The following is a 20456-nucleotide window of genomic DNA, read 5'->3' on the forward strand; positions in this document are numbered from 1 at the left end:
CATTGCCTTGGTAATATTAGCTGCTGTTATCTTGTAGAATAAACTGTACATCCCTGCTTTCCACTGATTATTCCTAAAAATACATGGCAGTCTGAATCTGCACCACTAAGTCTCTCCTCTTTTATGAGACCATTTCCCCCATTTTATTCTCAGCATCTCTCCCTGACTAACGACCTCACGTTCAGGTGAGTCAGGCATGTTGACAGACCAGGGCACGAGTTTCCAGACTAAAATATATGACCAGTTCTCATCTAGTGTTGTTGGTTAAATAAAGTTCCGATAGGCTTTGCTATTAGAAAAGCCTCTGGAGCATACAAACCACAGTGAACTGGAACTACTGGTTTGTGCTGTCACCCTCTGATTTAGATCAGAGTGGTTCTGAATTTGCCAGGTGAGGCGTGACATGGGTTTTACCCTTTTATCATGCTTTCTGCAGCCAGTTTGTGCAGGAAATGTCTGACAAAATTCCCCCGTCTGAACAGTTTCCTGGGCAAGGATTTAACTTCTCATGTTTATGGTTTTTCTCTCTGTAATGCAGTATAACAGTACTATATTGTAACAGTAGCAATCCATTAACTCTACAAAATTGTGCTTTTGGAAGGACTTTTGTAGAAAATCCTAATGAACCTTGTGTTTGCCAAGAGCATGAATGACGATCAAGGATCTGCTTTCTGAGGGCCAAGAAAGATGGATCAAGGTAATTGCTGATCCTGCCCGCATTCTTCCACTCATCCTGTCCCCAGCTTCCCCCCCCCCGACACCGCACTGGGCTGCGGGGGTACAGGCTTCCCACCTCTCACAGACCTCGCTGCTGGGTCAGCCCCATGGTCAGATAGGGCTCAGCCTCTCCTGGGCTGCTGCTGCCTGAGACCCGACACTTCTCATCTAGCTGACTTTGTTATGAAATAAGGCTTTACTGATGAAACACTCCAGCTTTCGTGGAAATGCAGGAGCACATTGTACGTGGTGTACGGATTGGAAAACAACTCCTGCCAGGCAGGCTGGTGGAGAAGGCGAGCATTGCTGCGCAATCAATACTGGCCTCAGCTTTCTGCATCTCTGCTCGGCAAGGGGTAGCCAGAAAGCCTCGAAAATCACCAGCATAAAGCCACTAACACTATTAAGACCAAAGCATGGCTTTCTATTCCTATAGCTGTACAGAATTTTAATTAGAGCTGTGTGGCTGAGGGGATTTTTTTTCTCCCTTACTTGGCGTTGTAGGCTCCAAGATAGTTTTTTCATATTCCATGACAAAATGAAATGGTGTCTCGACAAGACACAACAAAAGGGAAGGAACATCTTTTTCAGCAGAAGAAAACCAGCCCGATGATTAATCTCCGCCGCCGGCGCAGTTGCTCAGGTGCAGACACAGCCGGCCGGCTCCGGGCACGGGCAGGCGGCTGTCCAGGCAGATGAAGCTGGAAGCTGGGATTGCCCCTCCGACCCCTCCAGCTGCAGGCAGCTGCCCTTCTTCTGCCAGAGGTTACTGCCTGCTACAGGGGAATAGGCAAAGGGGAACTACATGTATTTGCCTCTCAGTTGCTTCCATGCAAAATCTGGCTGTTTAGTTAAAAATGACAGTAAAGGAGTGCTCGTTGCAGACTTCAAGGAGGTTTGGGGCTACGCCTTGCTGTCCCAACCCCGCTGCACGGGCAGTGCTCTCTGGCAGAGAGGCCAAACATGCAGCTGTGGTTGGGATCCCATCAAGCCTCCGCAGCCTGCTCTGGAGAGCGGTCCTGCAGCCTCGCCTGCCGTGTTCACTCCCGTGGAGACGCTTCTGGTCCCATCTGGCTTGGGCCAGCTCCACGGGCAGCAAGCTGGGCTGGAGCTCCTCCCGGGAAGCAAATGGCAGAAGGTGGGCAGAGACAGCGCAGCCTGGCACACTCATCTTTTTTTTTTTTTTTTTTCCTTTCCGGGGTGGAGTGGGTGGGTAATCTGGATTGCCACACAGAAGGTTGTATCACCTGCAACCTATCTATTGATAGAATTACACTGGATCAAAAGGTAAACCTTTTCTGTATAGATAAGCTGTAGCATTAGCAATTTTGTGATTTCCTTGTACGCTTTCCTCGCATAGATTTCAATTAGGTAGATGAGGATATAATTGTGATCTCTTTGTTTTGTCTTTGTGGATGCTACAGAAGGGATTATTTTACTTCTTACATTTATTTTTTTGGCCTTGGTATTATTATGCTGAGGCTTCAAACATCTGAGTTGCCTGGAAATTCATATTTCCCCAGAAGAATGATTTGGCTTGTCTGCTGATGGCAGAGAGTGCAAGTTGGCACACTTACAAAAGAGAAATCTGATTTTACCAGCAGCAACTTCGTCTTTCATTCAACCTGGAACAGCAGACAGAAAATCAAGGGACTGTTGAAGAAGCAATTCCAGGCAAATTATGATCTGAAATCAGCTTTGAAAGAACTGTGATGGAAAGTAACTATATTATTTCTTTCAGTTTTTCTGTTCTGTTGCCATTTTTCCCTCTTTTTTTTTTTTAAAAAAAAAAAAAAAAAAAAAGAAAGAGAATACTAGAATGAAACCAACCTTCATTCAGAAGGAGAGTATATTGATTCAATTTTGTGTCTTCCAGCTTCTTCTCCTCTCTGATTTGTGAGCTCCTAAAAGGGCACTTTCTGTCACTTTGGTGAGGTGATGTGTCCCGTATTTGAAGTTTGCGCCATTTTGGTTCCACAGTGATTTCCACAGCTTAGAAGAATTTGTTTTTTCTTAAAGTATTATATGAGAAATAAGCTTTTGTTTTGTCTAGAGAGATTCTTTCATTCTTTTAATGAAACAAATTTAATTTTAATGTGAGATAATCTTCTTGATTCTGTCACAACTTTATTTCTACTGAATGGAAGACTGTGCCCTGTGGGTACGCTTCTCAGGAGGGAAAAAGTCACAGGCAGCAGAAGGTACAAAGCAGTAACGCTGGTTAAACAGTCCCTGTTTCCTCCCAGTTGGTGATATTTGAGAAGAAACCAAATGTGTTACATGTGCTGATTGCTGTGCCTTTTTGTGTGTAGATGTGCCTTTTCCAGTTTATAATGTGCCAGAATTTGGTGGAGCAGAGAACTGTGCAAGAGTTTGAAAGGTAAGGACTGAGACAGTAAGTGCAGTGCACCCGGTGTCTAAGTGGTATTATTCTCCACCAAGAGATCAATTTTACAGTTTGCCTTTATGGTCTTTGATTATAATAAAAGTCCTGAGGAGGTGAGTGGGGATGTGCTTCCCCACATGACGGTGCTGGCTGAGGCCGCAGACCCCATCTTGCCTGGGGCAGGAGGATGCTGTTGTGGTGACTCTCCTGTCACGGTGTTTGCTGGAATTCATGTCCTAGTGCAGTGACTTTGCTGTGCAGAAGTAGGCCAGGCCCCAGGCGGACTGTCCCAGGAACATGGACTGGGCACCCTGGTACCCAGCTCAGGGTAGCTGCACTGCTGGGGGCATGATGGACTCCTCCAGTTGCTCCTCAGCATCTCAGGGAGCTCAGCATCTGACACAGACCTTCTATGACTGTATTGCTCATGATACCAGTGCCTGGAATCATCCCATGGCAGCATTATGAAGACCATAGTTAAGATATAAAAGTAACTATACTGGGTGATCCCAAAGGTCCACCCAGCATCCTGCCTTCAGCTGTGGCCAGCAACAGGTCCTTATGAAAGAGCATAAAAGGCAGGGCAGATGTAAAGTGGTACCCTCCCAGCTACTGTCTTTTTTAGGGTCTTTCCGAGCCAGAGGTTGTATCCAGACAGTCACGTTCCCTCACCACTGGTGATGTCATCAGACATGAATTTGCCTGATCCCTTTTAAAATTCATTTTTACATTTGGTCTCTGCAACTTCCATGAGCGGTTAGTTTCACAGTTTAATTAGATGTTATGAGAAAAGGTATTTCTTTCTCTTTGTTTTAAACCTGTTGCCTGATAATTGGGGTGCCTTCTAATTCTCATAGTGGGTGGAAGATTGAGTAATTGTTCTCTGTTTACTTCAGTTATCATTAGAAACCTCTATTATCTCCCCTCTCAGCTGTCTCTTCTTTTCAGCTGAAGAGTCCAAGTCTAATTAATCTGTCCTCATTTCAGCAAGGCTGAAATCCAGCTCAAAATAATTGCCGAGTGCGATCCTAGCACACTTGTCTAAATCATACCTACAAACCTTTGGAGGTTATTGTGCTACTTATGAAACCAATGGACATCTTTATAAGACCTGCTATGAACGCAAAGGGCACATACAGAGTACTCAGAGCTGAAGGATAAAACAATAAATATGTAACACTTTTTCACATACTGTCACTTTTGATCAGATATAATGTGAAACTGAATATTCTGGTAAAGATTGGGTGCTTTTGTGTATTCAGGAAACTTGCATCTGGCACAGAAATGCCTGAGAAGATGCCAAGTAACATATGCTTCAATTCTGATTTCTGCAGAAGGAGAAAAATTAGGAGAGACAGACCTTTAATTGGCAAAGTTCAACAGTGGGAGTTCTGTGGTGGTCTGTTGTTTTCTGACATAGTTAAATCCAGTTGCCAAAGATTAGATTGGGTCATTGTACATCAAAAGCTAAGGTGCTTTGATAGGCATTTATAAGTACCTGAATATATTTTCAAGCTGTCAAGATTATATAAAATCATACTAGTAAATGAACCACAGATAGAAGAATGAATAGTTTAGATGTGCTTCATTTCAACTAGATGAATATCAAAATCCAACCTGGCTTTGACTAAATTCCAAGGAAGAGTGTTCTGGCCTTTCATGATATTCTCCTCCATGTTACAGTCTGTGTTCTTTCAAACTAATCTTTTAATATTCACATCCACTACAGTATGTAAAAAAGAGGCAGGTATAACTTACTGTATATATGCATACACACTTTACAATCAATTTATGGTTCCATAAACCAAATTAAGAATGAGATTTTGCTGAGCATAGGTGGTTTCTGCAGTCATGAATCTCCAAATCTGCTGAAATATTTTGTGTAGATTTCAAGTGAAGTGGACTTTTTTTAGATTTCACATGTAACCATAGCACTGCAAGGTACTATATATTCAAAAATAATCTCAGCAGCCACAACATCAGTTTGATTAATATTATGTATAAAATTCTTCACAAAACCTGATCAGTGTCTGAACTCTTGTTCAGAAGCCACTTTTCCATCTGACAGTAGCTGTCTCCCACCTCCCATACGCACAAACTGTGTTTTCACTCCCTGGGTGGCTGTGGGGGGAGCCAGGAGTTTGGGTAGCTCTGGGCACTCGCAGGGCAGCAGCTCTTCAGCCTCCGGGGCTCCTGGTCCACCTCAGTGTAAGCTGTTCCAGTTTGTAGAAACTTTGGAAGTACAAGGGGACCGTTCGGAACTGGAGGAAAACCACATTTTGAAACATCTAAATATTTTGTGAAATAAAACTGTCTTTGCTCAGCTCTAATGATGAGGCAGATTTCATCTGAGCATTTTATGATGTGCAGAAATTTAATAACCTTTATAAACCAGAGATTTCATTTCTGTGATGAGTCCCAAAGTTTCAAAAGACTTTTAGATTTAGAATACGAGAGTTGTCCAGGCTGTGTAAGAGGGAATGGATGGAAAATCCTAGATGGAAATGTTGTATCTTAAAAAGAAAGAAAATACAAGCTAGACACTGCTATGTAAAGAAAAACAACAGGCAGAGATAGGCAAAATAAGCAAAAATTGAAGGTGTGCCGTTTATAAACCCTGACGACTAATGAACATCCAGATCTTGCAGCTTTGCATGTGGAAAAGTAGGATGTGAAAACACAGACAGGCACCCGAAGAGAGATGCTCTGCTGGCTCTGACCTTGCTTCTCATGGGCCTCTTGTGCGGGGGCAGAAACCGGGCAGCGAGGAGTGGGGCAGCCCGTGTGTGAGCACCCTGACTTTGTTCACAGAGTCGCTTAGTCCTGGCCACCTGGAGCAGGTAGGCATCTTTCAGGAAGTTTCTTCACCATGAAGAAAACACTTGGTGGACTTAACCTTGGCACTTCTGGTTTAAAAAAAAAACAAAACAACAAAAAAACAGGTCATACTTCCTTGCCTTATTTCCCCTTCATTGTCTTGCACAAATCAAGTGCAGCTTCATCCAACCGAGTATGAATTATCTCCTAGCTAGTCAGCAGTGCTTAGAAAAAATCTTGCTACAGCCAGCATCTTTTAAACTGCTTAATATTTTCCACATTGTGAAGGTTATTTGTCCAGTGGCTGCCACCTGCCTCCTCCTCATCCTTCTTTTAAATTAATAAAAACCATGGCTATTAATATATCCAAGGAACTTGGTATATTTAGGAGACATCATGCTACTTGGTTATGAAAAATTGATTCACAGACTCCTGAAACCGAAAGAAAGCTGCCTAATTCAGCAAAACCAATCATCCCAATGTTCATACAGTAGCAAACTAAAAATTAATTCAGACTTTGGGATAGAGTCCCACATCACTCTTTTCTTCTTTGCTTTTCTAAAAGCAATGTAATGTCTTTATTTATGTTAAAATAACTTTAGTAAGCTTCTTGTTCTGGAATTGGGCTACATTTCAAGGCACACATTTGAGGAAATCTAAATTCTGATATATCAATGGTGGTAGGCTGAGATATCACCTTTAGGATTCAGAAGGCTGGCACAGGGACACCAGTTCGCCGTGAGGCTGATCTCTTGAGTAGCCTACAGCTGAACACAAAACCTGCCTCTTGCAGGTAGCTGAAAACAAAAATCCTGAGGCTTCTGAGGTGTGGGGCTACTGATGAATGACACGTGAAAGCAGATAGAAATGTGCTGGTCTTGAGCTTTCATCTGCTAGTTCCTTATGAGTGCAAAATGGATTTGCAGTGCAGCTGAGGACAAACCAGTTTTACAAGCACTGAGCACTGGTGTAAACAATTACCCAATTACTTGGGCTGGGTGTTAGCAGGAAACAGATACTGATGTGGCAGGAATTTCTTAGCTCCTCCCTTCCTTTCTGCTCACCTGAGTACCAAGGAACGAATTGGGATACATCAGTGGCTCACTCCAAGCCCCATGGAAATGTCTTTCATCTTGTACATGTGTCGCTATATTATGGAGCTGGTGACCTGCTCCCTCGATCTCTGTTTTGCTTTGTTTTTCAAGTATGAAGCATTACAGGTGTGTTGCACAGTATAATTACTGCGTAAAGCAATAAGGGAGAAAAGAATCAAAGCCAACATGCAGAAGTAAGAAATGCATCTATCAGGGAGTACAGCCTTAATCTGCGGTGGGTTTGTGCCTGCACTGATATTTGTCGGTGAGAAGTGTATGTTCTTACATGCATCCGCATGATTCCTGGTTGTTTTTCTTTTATGTGTCTGTACAAAGACATGGTTTTCCCTGTATTAGTGTGCCCTGGATAGGTGTGATCCTCCAACAAGGAGACAGTGAGGCTGTGTCAATATAGCAGCAGACACGCTGGGGTGGCAGGATTGTTATCAGCAACTGCTCATAATGCAGCAGGGCAGCTCTCAGAAACACCTGCCGAGTGCCAGGCCCTGAGAAAGCTGCTTCTAATATACCCTGAAGCAAGCAACAAGGTTTATTTTGGTCAGTCTGTGGCTCTTGTAATTACAGAAGATGCTGCAATTTTGGAAAGCAGATATCTTCTTTATTAAAAAACCCCACAACTCTCCACCAAGTACACACAAAGGTGTAGAAACAGTGATGTGGAACACAAAGTGCTGGAACATATAGCTTTTATATAGTGATCATTTTGTGTTAATGGTCACGAACTTCCATGCACTGAGAGGCAGATTTTCCTTGCTGTGCTTAGTGCAGATATAGCACAAGGAGAAAAATAATGTCTATTGATTCACTGATCTGGTAAGTAATAGATTTTTTCGGCAATCTTTCCAAGAGTAAAAGAAAAGAATGTCATTTATTGCATGCTAGAGATGCAACGCGGAGACAGTAGATCCAGGAGACTGCGTGTCGTACTCATTTCTATACAGCTACACACGTATTAGTAGTTTAAAATTTGAGCTTTAATACATTGCATTATCAGTATCTCACCTTTAACTCAATTACCCACTAATTAGACCTTCCATTAAAATACAATCAGAATCACAGGAACTTCTATAAATTTTAAAAAAGTAAAGTAGTTTTCACTTTCTATTTATATTATTTCAAACAAGCATCACAGGATAACTCAGTCACTGGATTAAGGTACAGAGCTGTATCTTAATAAAAAATGCCAAAAACCTGCTGTGATTTATCCACAGATGTGAGAGGGGAAACTGAGAAACCAGCCTCACTTCCATTTTAAAGGCTCTCTGTAAAGATTCCCCCTTGTACAACAGTGCCCCTCCACAGACCTTGTGACCCTGCTCCCACAGCAAGGGGTCTTCTGGCTCGTGCAGATCACACTAATGAGTGGGTCAGTTCTCTGACCCATCACTTACGTAAACTGAGTCATCAACTCCACCGCGGATGAACTGATGCTTCCCTTCCTCATGGTGCGCCGGGAGGCTAAAGATCCCCCATGAGTAGGTGGGACTCCTCTACAGGCAGAGAGCATCTACACACAGCCCTAAACCAGGCAGGGCAGAAGCTCTGAGGGCTGCAGCTCTTCTGCTGCTGGTGTTTGCAGCGGTGGCCGATGCACACCGTGCTGCAGGGATGCACTGTGCAACTGCCCAGCCTCTCCTCCCCTGCCTTCCCACCCTAGTTCACCTCTCCCTGTGTCCAGCTCAGCAAAGACCCACCTTTGGAGGAGGCCACTGGGGCTGGTCCACTCAAGTAAGTGAAAGCAGAATTGAATCACCAGTTTTTCAAGGGGCTTCCCTAGGAAAATGGCTTTGTTTACATACAGCTGCTGCTTATGCTCAAAATGTATAAGCTGAAGAAGAGCATTTCTTTGTCAGCAAGCTCTGGCTGAGAATTTACTTTCTTCCTTTGCAGATCCCCCTGGATCTACTCCATTTCCTCCTGCTCATTGTGCAATTATGAACTGCAATGGGAAAGTGATTGTTCAATCCAATACTGAGGCCTCTGTGGATGGGCACTTCATTTCTCTCGTATCTGTTGTAAACGCAAGTCCCCACATCTATTCCCCTGGTGCAATGCTCTCCTGTGCTGCTGAGAAAGTCATTACCCTTCTCAGGGAATAGCTACGTGGCATGCAGTCGTCAAAGGCCTAAAAAGACAAAAAGCTGTTACTTTTGAAACAAGAAGAAAAGAAATAGGAAAGCAATTTTTGGAAGCTGCAGCAGTTTTCTCAAGGACAGCTGTAAATGGAACTCACTGCATACAAACAGAAGCCAGTACTGATGACAAGAAAGCAACAAATAAACAAGTCAACAACAATGCCAACAAAAAAGTATTTTGCTGCCAAGAAAATACTTTATTTCTCATTAGCATAATTATTGCTTAGAGTTTCAACTCCAAATGCCACAAACAATTTAAAAGTTATGTTATGCTTAAATATTTAGTCATTTTTTGGCAAGAAGGCAGGCTTAGGGAGAGCAGAGTATGAATAGCATTGTTGCCTTGTTCTATAAAGTCATCTCCCTCATTAGAGGAATTACCCTTTTGCATTGCCGGGCTGATGGCAGCTCCAAACCTGATAGAAACCAACATGAGCCCCTTGAAGTAGAGCTAGCCGTGCCAAGTTGCAGTGGCAGAAGCTTTTAGATTTTAAGACACAAGATGCTGAAAACGGAACCAAGGATTTCCACCAAAAAGAATTTCACACTACACTTTTCACTCCCAGGGAAAGGTTGGGAGAGGCACAGAGCTAAGATCTAGTCAAGGAAAAGCCCTTAGATTTTGTTTTAAATAGATATTGCTTCATCTACTTCTCAAACCTTATGGTGTATGTACACACAAACTAGACATCGAGATGGACTGTGACCTGAAGTTTGGTGTCAGCTCAGAAGGAAGCAAAAGAACGAGCAGTTGGAACTCCCTTAAACCAGAGAAAAGAGAGAGGACTGCATTTCCCAGTCTTCCCAGTCCTTCTCGAGGCACTGCTTTCAAGTGTGTCTAAAATTACCACATAACTCTCCAAATGTAAGCTCAGATTTAGGCAGTGAAAAATCTACACAAAGACAGTAATTTTTACCTTGCCGGATCCATTCCCTTTAACTAGGAACATAGATACTGGTGTTTTGAGAAAAAATTACCTTCCTGAGTCTTTTATTGGACAGCATATTTTTGCCTATATGCTGCACTTTTTGCTCCTAAGGCTGGTCCACATCTTTTCCAACATAAATTGAAGGAAGCTTTGCTGGTAGCTTCCCTAGGATTAAGGTTCTGAAGTTGAGCGAGTCATGTACAATAGATCTACCTTCTGAGAAGTGCCATCAATTAAAAACAAGGTACGCCGGAGGAAAGTGCTCTGGCAGTGACTCACCATAGGAAGGACCTTTCAGAGCCAAGTCCACCCTTGTTTTATTTCAGGGGGCTTCTGGGGCATTACCTTTGAAAATCGGTTCTTAGACATGACAAATGCTATCAGCTTAAAGAGCTATGGACTATGGTAGGCACCGAATTGCTGCAATGCTGCTCTGGCTTTTTCCGAGTCTGTTGATAGCTGGTGGCTATAATTAACAGAGTCCTTTATGCAATTACCATGTCCCTGAGAGAAATCAATGCCACAGCATTGTTTTACCTTCCTCCCTTTACCTAGAATTCTGTAAATTCAAATGCACACGCAGCCACGAACATCAGGCTTTGAACCATATTTTATAGAGCTTCACTAATGTATTACAGTGTTTCAGCTGTAGTACAAGATGATGGGGTATAAATATGTATGCTCGTATAATTGCCTGGGGAGACTTCAGGATTGGAAATCTTTAACAGATTAGACAGATGTTTATCAGGTATGACACAGTATCATTTATCCAGTTGGTTGGTCTAGAAGCCCGGTGGAGGTCCCTGTTTTCCTTATTTTGCAATGATTCTGTCCATGTGGGATGATCATGTTACCTACAAATAGTTTGGTAAACCGGAGGACCAATAAAGCTTAATTGGACTCCTGTGTGGATTCCCTTACATCTAATAAAGTGGATGGTACTTACAATTTTTTCAGAAAAATCATGTACAGAAAATACTTCCTCCACATAGTTTTCTGTTGATGTAAATCGTACAGGACCAGAATACCTCTGAGACCTCCAAAGATGTGATTGAAATTGGCTGTTTAGTACAATAGTTATTAGACAAGGGCTGACACACCTACACACAAGCAAGCACAGAGGGTGATCAGGCGAGCCTTATTGCACCATGAAATCAGGCTGAAATGCAAAGCTGATGCAGCAACCTTATCTGGCAATTTAACAAATGACTACTCTGTGGGGGAAACAGGAAGCTGTACATAAGGTTTTAATTATACTGATTATGGAGTGGACTTTTTAGTGCATTGCAGCCATGATCTTGTGATAATCAGACAATGCAAAGCCATCAGAAGCTCTTCTTAACAATTTGTCATTTATTTTGTGTCACTGGATTAGGGTAAAGGAACCCGAGTGTGCCAATGTATCTGATTTCTTTATAGTAGGCATCACTGGTAAAACAACTAAGGACTGTAATATGTACTAAGGCCTTATTAAATGGGATTAAAATAGGATATGGATTAGTAGCATGAATTTTATGTGGAATTTTATTTTTGTATGCTTCAACACCTGCACCAGAAAGCAGGATGAGCACTGCAAGTGATAAACTCATGCATGAGTTCAGTGCCGATGATTTCTGTTTATAAGTGGTAGAAGTTTTGGGGTTGCATTTGAACTTCTGTGTAACAATGCAAGACATCTCCTGTCAGAAAATCACAGGAGAACATACTAAGGAATGTTAGTTACCTGTTGTTTTTCATAAAACTCACACTCAGTAGTGACAAATAAATGCGCGAAGTTGAGCGGGGAATTTTCCTGAATCTCAGGCGTTGTTGCAAGTCACCATTAAAAAGTGGGTCTGATCCCTGAGAACATGAAAGAGGGATCACATCAGGGAACAGCATCCTCGTTAAGGCAGAGAGTGATGCACGTCACATCCTGTGGAGGAAGAAACTATGCCTCTTTTCCCATATCTTCTGCTGACACAAGAGGGAAAGCCAGTAAAGTCACAGGAATCACAGTGAGACCAGGTTAGAGGAATTAATGGGGCACTGTGTGGAGCTATCTAAAAAAGTACAAGGTATTAAACCAAAACTGACCAAGAGATTCCAGTTTGTCTTCCTGCTGTGGTCCTTCCTGTTCCCAACTGGTGCAGGGCTTGCTTTCTCGTTTATAGAGTTTCATTCAAATTTATCTCTAGGGTTCCTGAACAAGAAAGGTGTAGATGACCAAGGGGTGTTCATGGCAGAGTTAGATGGGAATATTTTGCTCAGCTGTCTTTCATTTGCCTGCAGTAGGTCTTCCCTTCTGACTAAATGCCAAAATGCTGCCTGTAAAATAAGTGGGATGTGCATGGGAATTCAGAACTGCAAACAGGCTAAGGAAAAAATATGCCACTGATATCTGCTGCAGATTTTTGCAGAGAGGCTAAAGCTGTTTAAACTGCCACTTAGGCTTCTCCTGCCTTCCTCTGCACACATGCATTAAGAGGCATCAACCGGGGGAAGCCACTGGGATTTGATGTTCCTAGCCTGATTCCAGCTGATTAAATGAGTAGGCTGAAAGCCAGTGGAAGCAGGCCCTGGAAGCAGAAGTTAATAAAGATTATTTGCCCATTCAGTGGCTTGGGGTCTTCTGTTGTCCCATCTTACCCACTGATGGCCTTTGCTGGTCTCGGAGATGGAAGGTCATGAGGCTGAGTACCTGTTTCCAGACTGAACGGGGACTGTGAGATCTCTACTCTTACTCCAGCTCAAAATGGTGAGGGGAAACGTGCTGTCTGTTGTCCACCCCTCTGCCCTTCTCTGGGATGTTTCTTCAGAGCTGGAAGGATGAACACAGCATGATGCTGGGAACGGCAGCACACAGCCAGCTCTGTCCCGGCTGGGCTGCTTAGGAGGGGCAGAGCAGCGAAGAAGATGCTTCCTTCTGCTTTTTTGGCATGTTTGGTTTTATTAGCAGTCTATAGGAAAATACTGTATGGAAAATAGTTTTTCCCTTGCTTTCCTAAACTCCCTGGTGCCACCCTTTGATAGCGCATGGTGTACTTACGCTTGATACAAGCCCACAGTAGCTGGGGTAGGTAGTGTTTTAATATTTCATATGTGGTCTGCTTGTCAGAGCTGTTTTCTCTCTCATCACACCAGTACACCGGGGCTTTTCTTACGCGATGACTGGAACGCTTCCTCCAGACCACCCTGTGTACAGTCTCTCCGTGCTGCTTTCAGAGCCCAGGCAGCGGGTGCAAATGATCAAGGATGCATAAATCTTCATCAGTGAGTGAAGAAGGCAAGGCTGGTATGCAATGGAAGGGTGAACCACTGGTCTCTGGATATCTCATTGTCTTGTCCTCCAATGGCTATTTTAGCAGATTGATCCTATTTCAGGAGCTTTTTGAGGTATACCTACTCTACAGTTCTCTGCTGGTTCCTGTTAACAAAACAGATTCTTGCCAGGGATCATTTCTGATCAAAGGATTAAGGCACAAGGATGAAATCGAGAGGGAATCACTTTTGATTTCCTAGTCTTTAGATGCATGAAAGATGGTTTCTTAGCTCTGGAGTCAGGAAAACCTTATCTGTGCTGATATGTGTTATGGCTTCATCCAGCTGCTGAAGAAAAGAGGCTTCACTCCCTTTGAAGTTTACCCGTCTGAGCTTAGTGCTGGTATAAGCAATGGAAGTGGCAGCTTTGCCCTTTGAAGATGCCTCATTTCTGTCTCAGAGTTTCCTTAATTTCTTCCCTTGGAAGCTGATGGAGTTAAGGGAATACAGAGCCAGCAAGAACTCAATATCAGGAAGGCTCTAAACGTCCTGGTAATAAGCACACTGTAATAACGTGACTGGAGCAGTAGCATCAGCAGCGGCAGGTTTCATCGCATCCATCGCTGGTGAAAAACACTTTTATTTCCCCTGGTCTCTCCATGGAGTGTTGCAGTGTGAAACAAAGGGGGATTTTCACATCATCTGCAGCCAGGCACTAGTTCAGATACCCAGATGAATGGGTTGCCACCCCTCAGAGACTCCTGGATCTTCATTTAAACCACTGTCTTCTGGAGGTGACTCCCTCGCCATGACTACAGAAGGACATGTCTTGTAACTTAACACTGCCATTAGGTACATAAAGCCAGATGTTGCAAACACCCTACAGCACAACATCACAGCAATTCAGACTCCACAATTCCTCTAGCTCCTTTGAGACAAGTATTACTGGACCCATTACATCATATATTTTACTTTTTTCATTTACTCTTTCTGTGTTCTTAATCAGCAATTATTTTTACAGCATCATGCTTACTTCCTGATCATTCAAACTTCTTTTCTTTATTTAATACACAACAGACAGATGTAAAAAAAAAAAAAAAATAGTCAGCCTCTTCCAGCCATTTTGAATCACCATTAATTTCATCCGTTTCTCATTTTTAATTGTCCTGTTATCTCTTTAGCTCCATTCCCACTCCAATATATTAGGAAAAAACAAAACAAAACAAAACAACCAAGCCAACCTTCTCGTTTCTCCTAGCCCCTTGGCTAACGGTAACTCATTCTGGGGTTTTAATTACATTTTTAATTAAGGCTGCCACAATCCTATTGGCTCCAAGGCTTTCATCATGCACAGTATATTTTAGCATGCAATGCAGTACACTCTGATCAGCAGCAACAGCCTCTCACAGAGGCTGTAGGGACAGAGCAGAGCACGTAACGCTGTCTGCTTTAAGAACCTGGGCAGGGAATAAGGAGATGTTAGTTTCTTATCTGCCTCATGTGATTGGGTTTCATTTAGCCACCTCATCATTGTCTCAGTGCTCTGCCTGTAAAATACCCTCTCTCTCTCTCTCTTATCTGCTAGTTGCGTGATTTACCGAAACCCCCCATGCCTTGGTTTGATCCCCCTGCTGTTAATCAGCGGGTTCTTTGCCCCGTGCCCTCTCGCAGGCACCAAACAGCCCTGCCCTGCCCTGCCCTGCCCCGGCGCTGGCACTTCTGGCCCTTGCAGGATGCCGGGCCGGCCGCCTTCTCCCACGTGCAGCTGCCTGCCCGTACCCGAAACCCTCATCTACTGCACAGAGCCTGAAAGCAGATGGAGCGACGTGGCTGACGGTCCAGACCTAAACCTTCCCCTTCCTCTACGTGTGTCTGCGCATCCTTCGTGTGACCCCGGACGGGAGCACGCGCTCTCTGCTGCGAGCACACAGAAACCCCATCCCGGCCCTGCTGAGCGTTGCGGCTGTGCCACCTGAAGCAGAGCAGTCATACACCATCAGTGCCTAGCTAGTCCGGAGCACATCTGCTGGAGGTGGGTTCAGTGACTCACTGCTGCTTCACTGTATGTGACTCATCTCTCTGACCCTGTGTTAAAGTCCAGGTTTGTGTCAATAGGAGTCGTGTTTAAACAGTCGTAAGTGAACACCCTTGACACTGCGGTCATTAAAGGTGGCATTATTTAATTTCCAAGAACGTACAGACTGTAGCTTTCATATCCTAGCCAAATTCTAACTTGAGTATTTACTTTTTGCAACTCCAAATGGTTTCTGTCATTTTTACTGGCAACTACAATTTCACTTCCTACCCTAAACCATACCAGGTTGCTCATATACTGTATAGTGCCACATAGAATGGAGCTTCTAGTTTTCTATTTGTATATTTGGAAAACATTTTGAGCAGAAAAGACAGCATGTAATGTTTAAGAATATTTCTTATTATTAATTTATATATTCCTCCAACTGTTCTGAGAGGTACCGGTGTTTATAAAATGCTCTGAGTTTCTCTGATGAAATGTGAGCTGTAAAAAGCAGTCACTGCTTTTAATCACAGATGAACCCAAGGTGTCATAATTACTCTGGCTCCAGATTCAACAGAGTTTACAATGCATTAGAAAAACATAACCAGCTATATGACTGCAGGGTAATTCAGTAAAAGCAAATGGACTTCTTGTAAAACAAGTTAATATAATTCATTTATTTCAGCTTCTTCAGGAAAATCTCTTTAGGAAGAAATTAATTACTTAAGTTTCTCACTGGCAGCCAGGAGTTTATGACAACCACTGAGCCAGGGGCTGACTCAAGCACATCATTCAGGGCACTGGTATCAGATCAGCCCTTCCCATAGTGAACCCCCTGGCCAGGCTCTGAGGAACAACTGGTCACAAGTTGGAGCCCACAGGTTCCCCCTGCCTGACGGGGACAATCCCAATGATGAGGAATGGAGCAGCTGCACAGAATAATTCTAGGAATAATTCATAAATAAATTTCAAAGAATTATTAACATTTCAAAGTTAGTTTCCAGAGAAAACCTGCCCACTCTGGCAGCAAGGTTTATTCCTGTGAGTCTAGCTCTCAGAAGATGTTTATCCAACAAAAGTGTCAGGAATTAGACAAGTCCCAAATACCAACTTTTCAGTGGCTGTTGTTATCCCCTGGAGCCATTCATAGTCACAGTCATTCCCATGAATAAAGAGACATTTTTCTTCAAGCAAGAAATAATCACAGGCTATGGTTATATAACTAACTGTAATATCAGTTCTTTCTCTTTGCTTTAAATGCATACAGGACCAGATAGAAAGAGTTTCAAAACCCAAACAGACTTTCTTCCAGGCAGCAGAATACCGGGATACAATATGTGAGGCTTATCCATTCATCACAATGAGTTTTTCTCAGATTGTGTAGACAGCAGGCGTTTTATCATACCTTATACGATCGTGCTTTGTAAGAACTTACTGAAGCTACCACTAAGCTCCCTAGGTTCCTCACTAGAATCACTACTGAAGTACAACACTTAAACTTCCCTTACCATGTAAAAAACAACAACAAAAAAGAAAGTATGGGTGCTCTGGAAAAGAATGAGGAATAAATAATTAAAGGTAAGCTGCCCTCTTAACCAGAAACTAAACTGAGCTCTATGCTGAACCATGAATAAGGCTCAGTGACTATAAAGCAACAGATGGTCACAGTATTTTGGCTCATCAGACTTGGTGCTGCAGAGAAGAAACATATGAGTTGAGCTGGTTTCACAGGGAGACTTAACATCCCCTAACAGTGCACTTGCAGGTCTTACCAGCTCAGGTACAAATCCCTCTAAAAATCACTGCACTGCTTCTACACCTAGGCTTAACACCGACATACATGCTGTTCAGCAGAAATCACAAATCAATCCTTATGATGTTGTCCAAGATGGCAAATCCAGATGACATGCAAAGAGCTTTTTTTTTTTTCTTTTGTAAAGAATATTTGTGCCTTCTGAGCTGCTGGGACAGATAGATGACAGCAGTATTTATAAGTAAAATTTTTGGCCCCTGTAGCTTTGGGAGGTAATTGAGACAGTCAAGTTTAGTGATATTTCTTATAACTTCTACAAGACACTTTAGAAGCTTTTAATGTGTAATTATTTGTAGATCGCTGTTATTGATTCATTAATGTCATTAATTTCTTTATCAACCCTTGAGTTTCTCAATATTCACACTTACTGATACATGCATACTAAATTTTTTCAGCTCTCTTCTTTCTACTTTTTCTTGATAGTGAAAACTTTGCTAAGTGGTTTTTTTTCATTGCTTTTTTCTTTGAAAGACCATTTTAAAAGAACTGTTTGATACAATAATATTTATTAGAAAATTATAACCCTTGCAGTCCTTTGAAGCACCCTGTAGAGTTTAAAGGAGAATTGCGTCTTCTGCAGAATGTTACAGGAAGTCCCAAGAGTATTGCCAAAGGATCTTCATAACGATTCAGAGGTTTTAATAGTCATTTTCTGTAGAACCTTTTGAATGTGTCTATGATTCTCTCGTAGCTTTAATAAGGCCTCTTGGGACAATCTTATCTCATTCTGTTGATAGATTTGTTGTGCTCCATTTCCTTGAAAGCTTATGGTCTGAAGGCTAGACTGCTACATGTCTGAGAACCCTCCCTGTACATTATTTGGGCAATATTGATGGTCCTTAGCATGAGCATATGGGTAAAAAAGGAAATTAGGTACTATCTATTTGTGTATGAGAAGACACAAATGGTATGTCTGAGAAGACACACAGATGAGACTTTCAGAGTTGAGGGAAGGAACCACTCCTTTGGTTTCAGTGCGCGTTGAGCCAGGCTGTTTCTGGAAGAAGTTTCTTTTCAATTTTTCCACCTTTGAGTAATATCTGTAAACTTCTCATGGCTGCTTCCTGTCCTTTGCATTTTATTTGTTCATCTATTTTTAAATAACCAGACAGACACACTGTTACAGTTCAATTTGTTCTTCAATATTGATTTTTTAGGCTGACATATGATTTGCTCCCATGGCTGTTCGCAGTGACAGATCTTTGGAGCCAGGAGTTCTTGATAAAAGAAATTGCGTTGTTTCATCCAGCCACATTGTCTGGAAGCCAGGAGGGCCAGGCAGGCTAGGCCACCTGAGCTGCTCATGCTGGAAATGATGGCTGTACTTACATGACGATTTAGTGAAAGTCCACTGTATATGTCCTAATTAGACTTGAAATAGCTGAACTCACCATTGTATGGTAAAAATGCGCTAAAATGGGAGATGCTGCCTTACCTACCTAATATAAAAAATGCTCTTTTTTTTTCTTTTTGTGCCAGAGTTTGAAGTTAACAGTTTAATTAGGTTGACGTTTCAAGTACAGTCAGAATTCATTTGGGCTGAGGTGTGATTTTTCCTGTTCATTCCTGGCTAACAAGGGGAACTATTTTTTCAGAAAATCTGAAGTCCTGAAGGGAAAATGTTTCCACTGCATTGGTTTAAACATGGTGCAAGTGGGGGTGCAACTCTGCTCTTCTCAGGGCTGGAGGCACCCGCATCTAAAATGCAGGTGGGGTAAGACATCTACATTGGTCTTGTTTACTCTGATCGATGCTGGCTAATGATCTGACCCTGTGCACCTCTGTCCCCCATCCCCTCCACTCCCCATCACTGCTCAGAGATCGATCTGGGGGCCATCCCTGAGCTGGTCAAATGTTAGAAGTGGACTGGAGGACGAGGAGGGAAGGATCACGGAGGCTTCCCAGCACTGTGGCTGCTACTACGGGAGTGCAGACCCCCAGGACACAGGGCAGAGAGCTGAGGTGGCCAGGGGACACAGCAGCTCCCTCGTGTCCCTCCCCTTTCCCCAGCTAGCCACCCCATTCGCACGCTACATGCTGTAGGTGTACCCAGAAGGCATTAAAGCACAGCGATGTCCTGATAACTAGATGAAACATCAGTATGGGGTCAACAGTTTCTTTAGGAGTCACTTCTTACTCTTCAGTTTCTTTTTCAAAAAAGAAGCTTCAGTTTGCAAACAGCCATCACAAGTGGATGAGTAAAAAGCCTAACCTTATAAGTGACGGCATTATTGTGGTATTGCAGACAATGACAAAACCCAACAACATCTGGTCAGTTAGCATCTTTTCTGCATAAGCACAGCCATATAAATAGCTTTCATACTAATAATATTTTTTCTTTATTTATATAGTAAGACCACAGAACAAAAGAAACTATTACAACTGCTGAAATTCCACTAGAATAAAGTGTGAAATAGAGAGTAAATAGCACTTCGCATACACAAGCATCACTTGTAAAATATGAAATGGAGACATTTATAGTAAAATTCTGTACTATCCTTAGCTACAGATGAATTATTTTCCTCCCAAATTTACAGCACACAACAATACATAGAGAAAAGCAAATTATAGAAAATTCTGCTAAAGGAATGAGAGGAAACTAGTCAACAACTGCATCAACTATTAGATTATCTTTTATAGCTAATATAAAGACATACTCTCCTGAAAGCATGCCACAGGGTCATAATTTTGTAAGTGGAAGGCTATACTCTGAAACTATAGGCTTCATAAGGACTACAGTCTGCAGAAATGCTAAAATGTGCTGAAAGGAGTGACATTTAAATCTAATTATAGACAGATTTTCAAACTCAGCAGACAATGTAATTTCCTCTGTAGTTTAGTAAAGCTATGTTTAAAATAGTTTTCTTGATTATTCTACTTTCACAGCCAAAACCATTTCAATATAAAATGATGAGGTGAAAATTCAGTTTTCTGCTTTAACATCAGGCAGAAGAAATATGTCTTAGGGAGTTCATTTGCAGGGCTGAAGGGGAGATCTTTTCTGGCTGCAAAGCATCGTGCCATTTGTCAACAACGTAAGATATAAAAGAAGTACCTTAGGAGCAAAGTCACAAAAGTATATTGTGCAACTGTATATAAAATGCTGTGATATATGTATTTTTCATAAATATATAATGCTTTAGGATAGTTGCATCCAGCTTTTCTTTCCATCTGATCTTCCCAGAAGACAGGCAGGATTTATATGATCCTGTGGTAACAGTACATTTTGTTCTCCCAAAATCACGTCTGTCTATCTATCACAGAAGAAGAATGGGAATGTCTAATCA

General features: G+C 42.4%; 1 long non-coding RNA gene across 1 annotated transcript; it reads left to right on the plus strand.

The window, feature by feature from the left end:
* The first annotated feature begins 1772 nt into the window (after positions 1 to 1772).
* On the plus strand, positions 1773 to 11571 carry LOC116965566. The gene is made up of 3 exons (XR_004409473.2): positions 1773 to 1855; positions 3030 to 3097; positions 8926 to 11571. It is a non-coding gene; the product is annotated as an uncharacterized LOC116965566 (long non-coding RNA).
* Positions 11572 to 20456: the final 8885 nt, after the last annotated feature.

Source organism: Tyto alba, unplaced genomic scaffold (genome assembly GCF_018691265.1).
Source record: "Tyto alba isolate M040663 unplaced genomic scaffold, T.alba_DEE_v4.0 Super-Scaffold_22, whole genome shotgun sequence".
In the NCBI taxonomy this organism is placed as follows: Eukaryota; Metazoa; Chordata; class Aves; order Strigiformes; family Tytonidae; genus Tyto; species Tyto alba.